At 47.0% G+C, this 13950-nt stretch overlaps 1 long non-coding RNA gene and 1 other non-coding gene across 2 annotated transcripts; both read left to right on the forward strand.

The window, feature by feature from the left end:
- The first annotated feature begins 2435 nt into the window (after positions 1 to 2435).
- On the forward strand, positions 2436 to 5356 carry LOC121271739. The gene is made up of 3 exons (XR_005941753.1): positions 2436 to 2588; positions 3459 to 3508; positions 4846 to 5356. It is a non-coding gene; the product is annotated as an uncharacterized LOC121271739 (long non-coding RNA).
- Positions 2698 to 2787, forward strand: LOC121271862. The gene has a single exon (XR_005941780.1). It is a non-coding gene; the product is annotated as a small nucleolar RNA SNORD88 (small nucleolar RNA).
- Positions 5357 to 13950: the final 8594 nt, after the last annotated feature.

Consider the following 13950-nt stretch of genomic DNA (forward strand, 5'->3'; position numbering starts at 1 on the left):
CTTTAGGGAAGGAAATCTGCTGACCTTACCTGGTCTGGCCCACATGTGTCTCTAGACCCACAGCAATGTGGTTGACTCTTAACTGTCCTCTGAAGTGGCCGAGCAAGTCACTCAGTTCAAGGGCAATTAAGGATGGGCATCATATACTGGCCTTGCCAGTGACACCCATGTCCCAAAAATATCCCTGAAAGGGAAGTAGTGAAGATTGGAGTTTGGCAGCGATCTCATGAAAGAACAGCAGAGTTGGTCATGTCTGTCCTCAACTGACTCCAGTCCATAAATGTGTAAAGAATCTGAGTAACTACAGTAAGCAGGGCAAAGAATGACTTTGCAAGCCCTTTATGGAAACACTTTGATTTCTGATGATCTGATCATTATTGCATTACTGTTTGTGGGAGCTTGCTGTGTGCAAATTGGCTGTCACGCTTCCTGCATTACAATAATGGCTACTACTTCATTGGCTGTAAAGCGCTTTTGGACAAGGTGTCAGGGTTAACCAGTAATTTGCCTTGCTGTCCCATTTTCCTGTGCCTGGGATTCCCGGATACCATGCTCACTGTGCAATCCAGAGCCCACACTCAGCCACGAGGAGCAAGACCGCTGGCTAACACTCTGCCCTCTGAGCTGTTTGGCTTCAGGAGGTGGATGGTTTGGGTTGCGGGTCCGGGCCAAAGATCCGGTGATGGGGGGGGGGGGGGGTTCTCCGGGTCGGGGCAAGGGGGTGTGGGGTTTGTGGGTGGTGTCTAGTGAGTCCAGCGGTGGTGGGGGGTGGGGGGGCGGTCTGGTGACTGGGGGGGTGGGCGGAATCTGGCAGGGGGAGTCCAGCGACCATGGGGGAGGTCCAGCAGCAGAAGCACTCTCAGACTCGAGATCGGGGGTTGTGTCTGGCAAGCCCGAGGGTGGTGGTGGTGGGGGTTGGGGTGGCATTCAGCAGGCCTAAGGGTGGCTGGGAGGGGTGGGGGGGGGGGGTGGGTGGATGGAGGGCAGACCCAAGTGGGGTGATCCAGGCAGGCCTGATGGGGAGCAGAGTCCAGCAGGCCCGAGAGGGGGCAGGGGAGAGGGGCTCCTGAGTGAGTGGGGGAAATCAGAGATTTTGGTGAGAGGGGCTGCTGAGTACCTCTGACCAGGGAGGGGAGTTGGGCAGATGATTGTGTGTTGGGTAGCCACATGGAGAGTCGGGGGGGGGGGGGGGGTGGCGCGGGGGTGGTGGGGGGTTGGGTAGCAGCGCCGAGCTTTGAGGGAGCTGTGTGCTCAGCAACGATGGGGTCGATGGTAAGTAAAGTATTTTTTTATGCAGTGCACCATGATGGGCAAAGTCTTTAGTCTGAGCAATTTATTTGGTCCTCCTCAACCCTCTTGATTTTGTGCACATTGTTCCCTAGAAGCTCCTGTCCCTGGGTCCCTAGTTTCATCTTCCTCTGCCCCCCACTCATCCACTCTCATCAGCACCCACTCCGCCTCCATCAAATTGTCCCCTAACTTTCGTCCCCCGGAGTTGGTCACCCTATCCTGAGGCCATGAAGGAATCTATATAAATGCAAGTTTTTTTTTTCTTTTCACGGTTGAAGAATGGACATTTGGGCAGATTGCTGCCCCAGGGAAAATTGTGCCTTTGAACCAGCAGCTTCAAGAGAGCAGCGAAGGTCACTGTAAATCTAAAGCTGAGCAGGTTGTTATTGTGAGATTTGGACACTGTCACTTTAAGGCTCATGTTGAGTGGCATCCCCCAAGCCCCGACAGACATGGGTGGCTAACAAAATGCCTCGGAACAAATCTAATCACTTCGTCTTATTTTTTTTTTAGCAAATTCAGACGATAGGTATTTAAAAAAAAATCTTACAGCAATAAATCACACGGACCTATTTAAAAAAAAACATGAATGGCTGCGCCTCGTGAGCGCAGGCGTATTGTTTTACTGCCTAACAATTAGGGCCTGGCGGCTGGGTTATAAAAGGGCCGCGGGAGGAGCGGGGCAGCCTCTTGGTTCCTGGCAGTGGCTGGAGTTGGAGGGAGTGAGGGGTTTAAGTGGAGTTCGGGGCTGCAGCGAGTTCTGGGCCTGGACATTGGGAATCCCAGGGGAAGCCGCTCGATACATTGTGGCGGCTGAAAGTTGCAACATTGTGGCGGCTGAAAGTTGCAACATTGTGGCGGCTGAAAGTTGCAACATTGTGGCGGCTGAAAGTTGCAACAAGGTTGCAACGTTATTCTTTAGAATGTGCCCCTTAAAGGCGCCGCTCGCTGCGGTGATGGTAACTTGATGTAAAAGAGAATGGGTGCCCCTCCTAATAAAGGATTTGGGGAGGGGGTATGGGAGTTGATTGGAGGAGAGAGAGAGAGGGGGTGCGGGGGTTGATTGGAGGGGAGGGATAGAGGGCTGTGGATGATGAATGGAGAACCACGTGGATTGGGTGGGGGGGAAGGGGGTGGGTGCTTGCTTAAGGAGGTGCTCACATCTCCCGTGTGTCTGTATAAAGAGAGAAACGTGGTCGGGAGCAGGGACATGTAAGGGTTCTCCTTCAGGGATGGGTGGGCCTTAAATGCTGTTTGGCCGCAAAGAATTGAATCTTCGGCAGCGCAAATTACTCTGGGTAAGTGTCTACATCACCAACCAGAAATCTATTGATGTATAGATTGGAGATCCAATTAATAACAGTAAACCCCTGGGACAGTTAAGCCCCCCCCCCCCCCCCAGCCTTGTTCTCACCATGATGTTAGCACTGGGCTCTGACACTCTGAGGGATACATGTGCCACTCGGTGACTTGACACTCCGAGTGCCTGAGTGAGAACCCTGCTTGGAGTCCTGCCCACTTTTAAAAATATTTGTAAACATATTTATATTAATATTGTGCCACCATGGGCTGTCCTTAACAATATTTGCAAAGTCGGGAGTGTGAATCCTGCACTTAATAGGATGAGGCCATTCAGCCTTTTGGGCTTGTTCTGCTGCAGCAAAAATTCGTTTTGAAAGCTCCAGTTGTCCCTCAGCATACACGGATCTTGAAGAAGGATCTAGATTTCCACTTCCACCGTGTGGGGCAAATGCTCCCTGATTTCACTCCTGGTCAACCTAGCTCTGATGCACTGTTTGATTCCTGCTGAGGAAAGCTGCTTCCTATCAAAGACTGGTAACATTTTAAATGCCTCAATTGTGCACTCCAAATTTATGCAACCTGTCCACAATTTAACCCTTTAAGATCCAGTAACAATCTCTTCACTACAACTATTATGGTGAGATGTACAAAAAGGGGAAACTGATTGACCTTTTGCTTATTTGGAAGCCTTGTTTTGAATTAATACGTTTAAAAGGGAATGGATTGCAAAGTGTGCTAGTTAAATGCTAGTATTTATTCAGTTCCAATGGTTTGCCATATGTGAGGTATGTTTTAAGGTATGTGTAATGTAGGTTTATAAGATGCTAAACACAGCCACTGCTGATTGAAGTTATCTGATTTTCCAGGTTGAAATGAAAACATCATGGTTTGAGAGATTTGGTGATAATCGCTAACTGTAAGTGTTTAGATTTTCCTTTTAACATTGCCCACTTTCCTTTTTCCTGTGCTATTTCCCCCCCTCAAGTTTTGGGTAAAATGTTTTCTACATCGTTGCCATTTCCAGCACAAGACACAATGGGCCAAAATGGCCTCTTTGCTGTGCTACATCATTGAGATGAATTACAGGTGGTTACTTTGCCTCTGCAGAGGGTGAGAAGGTCCCATGAGTTATAGCCTTATTCTTCAAGGGCTGTGTGACCTTGGTTGGTATCAAGACTGAGCCAATTTTGTCTACGCTGCTTGCAACCCCACCCATGATTTTCAGGTAATTGTCCATAGCTCACAACCAATGTTCGTCTCCCACTCTTGGAGACAATGTTATATACAGCTTGAAGGGCACCACTCTGCAGATGTGGGCCAAGGTGAGGAGACTGGCTGAACTATCACAGCCAGGGTGGGGATTGAACCCATGCTGTTTGTCATTCTGTATCACACTAGCCAACTGAGCTACATCCTGATTGCTGTCTCACTGTAGCAGAATTAAACGTTGAGTTCAGGATCTTGCTGTCTGGCTCATGCAAACATAGAAACGGTCAGTTGAGGGTGTACCCTGTCCCCCATCACATGTGATCCCCTAGGAGAGGCAAAACGAGGAAGAATCCAGAGCTGAAGGTGGGAAGGAAGCTCATGTGGAGTGTGCTTGCTGGCATGGGCCAAATGGCCTGTTCCTGTTCTGAAAAATCCCATTTGGGGTACTGGGGGGGATTGCAAGACAGTGGGGGTAAGAGGAGAGGAATTCACCTCCAGAGTGGGGCTAGTCCTGAAGATCTCAGACCTGGTGATAACAATGGCCTTCTATCTGATTGTCCTTTACAGATGTATGTAATACCTTCCTGTGCAAATTTGTGCTCATGGGTCTCGGTCACAATTTTAATAGTGACATTGGGTGGGCAAGTTACCTTTGCCAGAGGGGGGACCTGGTCAATTTGATTGGGCATTAGAAGTTGCTTGGGAGGATTGGGTTAATGAATGAAACCACTTAAGTAGTTTCATTTCTGTATTTAACATGAAATGTGAGTATTGATAAATCACTGCCTCTGGTTCTTGAGGAGAGTCTCCAGCGCTTTTACCAATGATGATTAGCACTGGGCTATGAGTGTGGCTGATTCAGAAAGTGCACCTGCTGAGCTGACATATCAGCAGAACTGAGGAAAAGCATTGGGAGGCTGCTCAGAGGTTGAGATTGGGATCTGTGAGGCAGATTGTTACTGATGGAAATCTGTAGCCAATTTTACTGTAGCTTGATTGTTAAATGAATTTGCTGTCATTAACTGACTTTAATTTTTGCACTAGGTATGACTTCAACCCTGAACGTCTGAGCAGAGCCTGTTGTCCCCAGATGGAAGTGAACTGACTATCTGTACTGGACTCATTTTGAAGGGGGGGAAGAAAGGGAAAAGTCACGAGAGCTTAAATTTAATTTTCTTCTCATGGGTATAAACCTCTATGCTGACACTCACTGCTTGTGTTGCAGTGACGAGCAGGGTGAGATGCTCACCAGTCTGCCCAACGGTGGTTTGGGATAGTTGCTCCTGTAGGATGGGAATGGCAGCCAGCCTGCCCACTACAAACTGGGTTGAGCCCTCTTAACGTAGGTCTCATGCAGACGTGATTCCTATCCTTTAAAAATTGGCCTGGTTCAAACCCAGCATCATTTGTAGGCTGTCACCTGCTTCTTTGACTCCACACAGCTCCAACTACCAGGTGTCTGGCTGGGAGCTTCCAGTTTCCCTTGGGTGTCTTAATTTTTTTTTGCAGTGATACATCTAAAAGTGCTGTCTGATTAAAAGTAACTTTATTTTTATTTTGAAGTATGGTCTCTCTTTATTGGTAACTAGTATTCTCTGAATTGTGACTGATTACACTGAGCTGTGGCAGGAAGAATGTGGTTAGTTGCAGTGAATGGATTGTCTGAAGGCTGAATGCCTGTGAAAACTAGAGTTGTCCAAGCATGCAGCTACTCTGAAGGCAGGTGGTACAGCTGTTGTCTGATACCCTGCCCAATTTGCTGACCCCATTTTGGGGTGTAGGAGGACATGGGCATCTTGACCTGTTCCTTGGCAAATGGAATGTTGTGTTCAACAGAGATGCCACTGACTGCTGGTACGAGTGGCCAATAAAATTGACTGGTAGTTAAATTGTGCCCTTCCAAGGCTGATGCTAGAAATGAGGTTATAACCATCATAGGATCGTAAAGTTTACAGCACAATGGCCTCTTGGCCCTTTGAATCTGCTTTTCAAAGAATGAGCCACTCAGCCTAATCCCACTAAGGAATGATTCAGCAGGTAAAGGCTCTTTTTGAATGATGACGTTCTGATGGGATATTTCCAATAGGGATATTAGGAGTCTATAAACTATCAATAAAAAATGGATTTTTTTTTACCCAGTGGTGAGAATGTGGACCTTGCTTTCACAAATAGCTGAGGTGAACGACATGGAATTTGTTTTAAGGGAGGTTAGATGAGTAAAACTGAAGTTGGGTGGAAGGCCTTGTGTGGAACAGAAATGCTGGCATTGCCATGTTGGGCTGAATGGCCTGTTTCTGTGCTGTCAATGCCATGCAATTCCTATACTGAGGTCTGAAACTGAGTGGGACTTGAAGCCATAGTCTTGAGATAAGAATGCTGCTGCTGATACAAATACAAAGTACTGCAGGTGTTGGAAATTTGACAAAATGCTGTATACACTCAGGTGTTGTAGCATCTGTGGGGAGCAAAACATCTCAAACTGGGGAAAGTGGTGGAGGGTGTGAAGAACAAGGAAGCTCTGATAGGGTAGAAGGGCAGGAGAGGTTTAACAAGTCCATTGTGCAAAGGGTGAAAATGGGACAAGTAAATGGACAAAAGATAAGTTTAGAGGTGTGAATAACAGAAATAGGAGCAGGAGGTGGCAATTTGGCCCATTGAGCCTGCTCTGACATCTGATTGTGGGCTTAACTCCACTTTCCTGTCTACCCCCTATAACCCTTGACTCCCTTGTTGATCAAAACTGTCTAACTCAGCCTTGAATATATTCAATGACCCAGCCTCCACTGCTGTCTGGGGAAGAGAATTCCAAAAACTACAGCCCTTGTAAGAATTTCCTCCCTTCTGTCTGTCTTAAATGGAAATTACCAATGTTCTTGATTCCACCCCCCCCCCCCCCCCCCCCCCCCCCCCCCACCCAAGAGGGAACATCCCCACTGTATCTACCCTGTCAAGCCCCTTCAATCTTAAGTTTAAATAGATCATCCCCTCATTCTTCAAAGTTCCAATGAGTACAGGCTGAACCTTCTGCACGAGACTAACCTTTTCACGTTCTCTAAACTGCCGGAAGGGTAGCTGTCACCTGAATGCAAAGTGAAGGAAGCAAATAAAGGGAGATGTGAGAATTAACCAGACCAGCAAGGAAACCAAACAAAATTGGTGGGGTGGGGGTGGTGTACTGCAGTTATGATCTAAAATTGTTGAACTGTTGAGTCCAGAAGGCTGTAATTCATTCCTCCAGCCAAAAGAAGGGGCTCTGTTCCTAAAGCATACATTGAGCTCGATTGGAGCACTGCAGCAAGGTAGAGAACTAAAATGCCAAACCAAAAACAGAATTACCTGGAAAAACTCAGCGGGTCTGGCAGCATCGGCGGAGAAGAAGAGTTGACGTTTCGAGTCCTCATGACCCTTCAACAGGGTCATGCACTGCAGCAAGGCAGAGAACTAAAATGCCAAACCAAAAACCCTTCAACAGGGTCATGAGGACTCGAAATGTCAACTCTTCTTCTCTGCTGATGCTGCCAGACCTGCTGAGTTTCTCCAGGTAATTCTGTTTTTGTTTTGGATTTCCAGCATCTGTGGTTTTTTGTTTTTAACTAAAAATGCCAGCTGGCTGGGAGCTTGGTCATGTTTGTGGACTGAGGTGTTCTGCAAAGTGGTCACCTCCCCCTCCCTACATGCCACAAATGTCCCAGGGGCATGGAGCCAATAGAATTTGCTGAGGGTGGGGTTGTATGTGAAGAATGCTCTGACCTGGCAACAGCAGATTTTTGATGTAAAAGATCAGTGACAAACTAGCAGTGTTTGAAGTGGCAAGGGAGTGGTGCAGGACAGGTTGGCTTTGATCTTACGGACTTAACTGGGGTTCTGTAGAGCCAACCGCCTTTGTAGAAAGGTACAATTGGTTTTATTCAGCTTGTTGCTTGTGCTCTTTTTGCTGGGGAAGCTGGAGTTAGCACCAGTCATTTTTCAATGGGCTTTCAGGAATATAAACCTGCAGACCCACTTGGCGTGCTAGTGGTTTGCTTCGATTTTCAAATGACTTTAGAGGTGAATGCAACCTCTGTTGCCATCTACTGCCAATGGCATGCAAGTGCCTGAAGATTTCTAGCATCGGGTGTTTTGCTTTTTCCTTGTGTTGCTGGGGCCACAATTATTTACAATATATATTAATGACTTGGATGAAGGAAATTAATGTACCATTGCTAAGTTTGCAGATGACACAAAAGTAGGAGGGAAGGCAAGTGGTGAAGATGAAACAGTCTACAGAGGGATATAGACAGGTTTAAGTGAGTGGGGAAAAATGTGGCAGATGGAATATAATGTGGGAGTGTGAGGTTATGCACTTTAGCTGGAAGAGTAGAGGAGCTGAATATTATTTAAGTGGAGAAAGACTGGAGAAAGTTGCAGAGGGATTTGGGGGTCCTTGTGCATGAATCCCAAAAAGCTAACGTTCAAGTTCAAAAGGTAATAGGCAAATTCCCTTTATTTCAAAGGGAATGGAGTATAAAAAATAGGCAAGTCTTAAAACTGCACAAGGCACTAGTTAGACCACACTTAGAATACTGAACAGTTTTGGTCCCCTTTATCTAAGGAAAGATATACTGGCATTAGAGGCAGTCCAGAGAAGGTTCACTAGGCTGATCCTGGGAATGGAGGGATTTTCTTATGAGAGGTTGAGTAGGTTGGGCCTGTATTCACTGGAGTTTAGAAGAATGAGAGGTGACCTTATTGAAAAATAAAAGCTTCTTAGGGAGCTTGACAGGGTAGATGCTGAGAGGTTGTTTCCCCTTGTGGAAAGCCTAGGACCAGAGGGCATAATCTCTGAGTAAGGGGGTGCCCACTTAAAACAGAGGAGGAGGAATTTCTTCTCGGCGTTGTTAATTTGTGGAATTCTTTACCACAGAGGGCTGTAGAGGCTGGGTCGTTAGTATATTCAGATAGAGACATTTTTAATCAGTAAGGGAATCAAGGGTTATGGGAAAAGGCAGGAAAGTGGAGTTGCTGATTATCAGATCAGCCATGATCTCATTGAATGGCAGAGCAAACTCGATGGGCCGAATGGCCTACTTCTGCTCCTACATCTTACGGTGGTGCCTGCCTGCTACTCGGCCCCAAGTAGACTCACTTATTGCAGGTTTTAAGGAGGCTGTACAAGCTTCTCTGATAGTCATCGGTGTTTTCTAATCATTTAAAAATAAATTCATTCACGGGATGTGGGCTTTGTTGTCTGGGCCAGCATCTATTGCCTATCTCTACTTGCCCTCGAAGATGGTGGTGAGCTGCCTTCTTGAACTGCTGCGGTCTATGTGGTGTCGGTACACCCACAGTGCTGTTAGGGAGGGAGTTCCAGGATTTCCAGTGACAGTGGAGGAATGGTGATATATTTCCAAGTCAGGATGGTGAGTGACTGGAGGAGAACTTGCAAGTGGTGGTGTTCCCATTTATCTACTGCCCTTGTCCTTCTAGTTGGTAGAGGTCGTGGGTTTGGAAGATGCTGTTGAAGGAGCCTTGGTGAATTCCTGCAGTGCATCTTGTAGATGGTACACACTGCTGAAACTGTGCGTTGGTGGCAGACGAAGTGAGTGTTTGTAGATGTGGTGCCAATCAAGTGGGCTGCTTTGTCCTGGATGGTGTTGAACTTCTTGAGTGTTGTGGGAGCTGCACTCATCCAGGCAAGTGGGGACTATTCCATCACACTCCTGACTTGTGCCTTGGAGATAGTGGACAGGCTTTGGGGAGTCAGGAGGTGAGTTATTCCCCAATTGTTTGGGGAGTGGGTTGTTTTTGGCTTTGATGCATCCCCTGCCCAAATAGCTTGCTGATAAGGTCTTATCTCATAATAGCCACTTGGATGCGATACTGGAGGGCTGTTCATGAGTTTGGAACTACAGACCAGCAAGAGTTGGTGCATTTGGGAGAAGGAGAAAACTACAGGGAAAATAACTTGGTTTTGGATGGAGCAAAGGCGATTTAGTTGGAGAGGCAGGATGTTGGGGTCTTAGAGGAGTTGACTGGGTAGATGCTAAGACTGTTTCTCCTGGCTGGAGAACAAGGAGCACAGTCTCGGAATAAAGGGTTGACAATTACGACTTGAGTTGAGGTGAAATTTCTTCACCTGGAAGGGTTTTGAATCTTGGAATCTTTGCCGCAGAGAGCTGTGGATGCTCAGTTGTTGAGTATATTCAAGATTGAAATCGATTGTTTTTTAGATACTAAGGGAATAGAGAGCAGTGTAAAATTGAAATAGATCAGGGAGTCTAAGATTAGACATGACATTAAATGGTGGAAGAGGCTCGAGGGACCATATGGCCTACTCCTGCTCCTATCATACTCAAAACTCTTGAGGAATTTGTTCAGTCTTTCATTTCCCAGTGTGTAAAATAGGCATCATATTTCAGGTTCAAGGGAGAAAATGATCTAAGTGCATGATGAACTATGGCCATCGGCAATCCAGGTGGTTGGCATTGGGAACTGAAGTCAATGTAGAACAGCATAAACATGTATGCTTAAATTGAGCTACTTCCTCACACACCAAATTGATTCTTTCATCTGTTGTAAGTCATCCATCTTGACCATAGAATTGATTGTGCAGTAGCATTATTATGTTTCAGCTGCAATCACTCATTCCACATGCAGCACATTAATTTTAAGTAGCACCAATTGTTGAATAATGGTGATTTTGTTCAAGGCAAGGTCCTGTAATGAACAATGAGATTGGATGATCAGTTAATGTTTTTTTTTTGTTGCTGATATTGGTTAAGGAATTAATTTTAATGAGAATTCCCATGTTTTTAAACAATGCTACAAGATCTTTCGTATCCACATAAATCATCAATTTGAGGATGAACTTTAACATCATCGAGTTTGGAGGTGTAAGATTGCAGCTGGGGTAGGAAGCAGGAAGGCTGTTCAGCTCCTTCAGAACTGCAATGACTCTCACTCTGTTAAATTGTAAACCGGGTCACGGTTTTAGTCTCACCTGTCCTTCTCGTGTGCTGGAGATAATTCAACATTCATGCTCTCAATCCCCCAGGCTCCTGGCGCTGTGCATTCTGTTTTTAGTCCTCTGCTTGCTTAGAATGTGCTGCAATAGGTTCAAAGCTGGGGAGGTGCCGAATTTAATTCATACATCGTGATATCGATGCCCTATTGTTTCGTCAGTTCTTGACCTCTTTGCCAACAGGTGACTATTATTTCTCGGCATGTTTCCAGGAGACATCCTCCACCATAACTAGCTGCCTTGTAAACGTGAACCTGTACAGCAAGAGGCAATTTGTCTGAATCTGGTGTCTCAGCTGAGCCATTCTGGTACCTGATGCAATGTTTACACATGTTATTTTGAACTAGCAAGCCTGATGACAATAACAAATGGAAACTCTGGCTAAACCTTTTGTCTTTGATTCTGGTGCTGAGAGGCCAATTGTAGAATCCGTACCTGCTTTGATTCATAGAACTCTCCTGCCTGTCCTGTATCTAATTGTCCTACTCTCAAATTCTCATTCGTTGGAACAGGAGGAGGCCATTCAGCCCCTTGAACTTTTTCTGCCAGTCAATGGAAATGGGATGCCTATCTGCAACCTACCTCCATATTTGCCCATATCCCTTGATACCTTTGGATAACAAAAATCTATCCAAAACAAAAGCAGAGACAGGAATACCTGGAAACACTCAGCAAGTCTGGCAGCATCGGCGGAGAAGAGCACAATTGACGTTTCGAGTCCTCATGACCCTTCAACAGAACTAAATAAAAATAGGAAAGGGGTGAAATATTAGCTGGTTGGGGGTGGGGTTGTTAGGACAAGCAGACAGTAATAGGTGGAGATAACCAAAAGATGTCACACACAAAAGGACAAAGGTGTTGAAGGTGGTGATATTATCTAAAGGAATGTACTAATTAAGAGCAGAAAATAGGATAGACAAGGTACAGATAGCTCTAGTGGGGGTGAGGTGAAATAAGACTAAAAGGGGCATAAAAGGTAGAGATAAACAATGGGTGGAAATACATTTAAAAATAATGGAAATAGGTGGGAAAAGAAAAATCTATATAAATTATTGGAAAAAACAAAAAGGAGGGGGAAGAAACGGAAAGGGGGTGGGGATGGAGGAGAGAGTTCAAGATCTAAAATTGTTGAACTCAATATTCAGTCCGGAAGGCTGTAAAGTGCCTAGTCGGAAGATGAGGTGCTGTTCCTCCAGTTTGCGTTGAGCTTCACTGGAACAATGCAGCTGGCCAAGGTCGGACATGTGGGCAAGAGAGCAGGGTGGAGTGTTAAAATGGCAAGTGACAGGGAGGTCTGAGTAATGCTTGCGGACAGACCGAAGGTGTTCTGCAAAGCGGTCACCCAGTCTGCGTTTGGTCTCTCCAATGTAGACGAAACCGCGTTGGGAGCAACGAATGCAGTAGACTAAGTTGAGAGAAGTGCAAGTGAAATGCTGCTTCACTTGAAAGGAGTGTTTGGGCCCTTGGACGATGAGGAGAGAGGAAGTGAAGGGGCAGGTGTTGCATCTTCTGCGGTTGCATGGGAAGGTGCTGTGGGAGGGGGTTGAGGAGTAGGGGGTGATGGAGGAGTGGACCAGGGTGTCACGGAGGGAACGATCCTTATGGAATGCCACCGGGGGTGGGGGGGGGTGGTGGGGGTGAAGGGAAGATGTGTTTGGTGGTGGCATCATGCTGGATTTGGCAGAAATGGCGGACAATGATCCTTTGAATGCGGAGGCTGGTGGGGTGATAAGTGAGGACAAGGGGGACCTATCATGTTTCTGGGAGGGAGGAGAAGGCGTGAGGGTGGATGCGTGGGAGATGGGCCGGACACGGTTGAGGGCCCTGTCAACTACCGCGGGTGGAAAACCTCGGTTAAGGAAGAAGGAGGACATGTCAGAGGAACTGTTTTTGAAGGTAGGATCATCAGAACAGATGCGACGGAGGTGAAGGAACTGAGAGAATGAGATGGAGTCCTTACAGGAAGCAGAGTGTGAGGAGCTGTAGTCGAGGTAGCTGTGGGAGTCGATAGGCTTGTAATGGATATTGGTGGACAGCGTATCCCCAGAAATTGAGACAGAGAGGTCAAGGAAGGGAAGGGAAGTGTCAGATGGACCACGTGAAAATGATGGAGGGGTGGAGATTGGAAGCAAAATCAATAAATTTTTCCAGGTCCCGACGAGAGCATGAAGCAGCACCGAAGTAATCATTGATGTACCGTCTATCCATCTCATTTTTAAAATTTACACTTAATCTAGCATTAATTGCTGTTTATGGAAGTCCCTTTAGCTGGGATTTTCTGTGCCTGCTGACACTGGGTGTGTTCGGTGACGTGAGTGGACAATATGGCACGATTGGTTTCATGATGGTGTGAAACTAGTTTGCGATCGTCTGCAAAGCCCGCTGAGGGTGGGCCACGTTTCCTGCCATCAGATGTTGGGAACCTCACTGTAATACATCAGCATATCATAAGGCCAGCTCGCCGGATTCATCCCTTCACCCTCTATCTGCTGGATTGTCCACCTACATCAGTGTGTTTCACAACAGTACATAAGCAACGTGCATCCGGCAGACCACACTTCACTTGGGACTTCGAGGTTCGTCTGCCTACCTTGCTTCGGTCAGCACTCGCAGTCATCAGCGCCAGGCTTCATAGACAGCACCACATCACTTTTAGGGGGGCTCACGGGTAGGTTTCTACCTACCAGACCAGCCGTAGGTGGGCGGCTTTTCAATGGCTGCAGGGTTAGGCCTTGCTTGGGGTGGGGGGAGAGGCTGCAGGGTGAGGCTTGTACTGGGAATGGAGGGTAACCCAGGGTGTGTGTTGGGGGCACGTGCTGATCTGTGCGTGTGGCCTCAAGAAGGGGATGCCTGAGGAGGCAGTCTCCAGAGGAGATGAGGTCAGATAGACATGTGAGGGTGTATGTGAGAGAGTGGGTGGTGATGTCCCTTGAGCTGGCAGTGAGTGAGATGCCAGTGAACGCGTGGATGGGCTTGTGAGTGTGTGAGTTTAGAGTGATGAGACGGTTGCCTTAGCCCCTGACTGCACGGCTGAGATCATCCTCTATCTGCATTGGATAGCCGACCTCTTGTGCAGCACTGGCACTGATTGCTGCCTGCCATGCTGGACTGGTGACGCCGTTGTCCGTCCTGTGGCCAGAGCTGGGGTA

This window comes from Carcharodon carcharias, chromosome 31 (assembly GCF_017639515.1).
Source record: "Carcharodon carcharias isolate sCarCar2 chromosome 31, sCarCar2.pri, whole genome shotgun sequence".
NCBI classification, from domain to species: Eukaryota; Metazoa; Chordata; class Chondrichthyes; order Lamniformes; family Lamnidae; genus Carcharodon; species Carcharodon carcharias.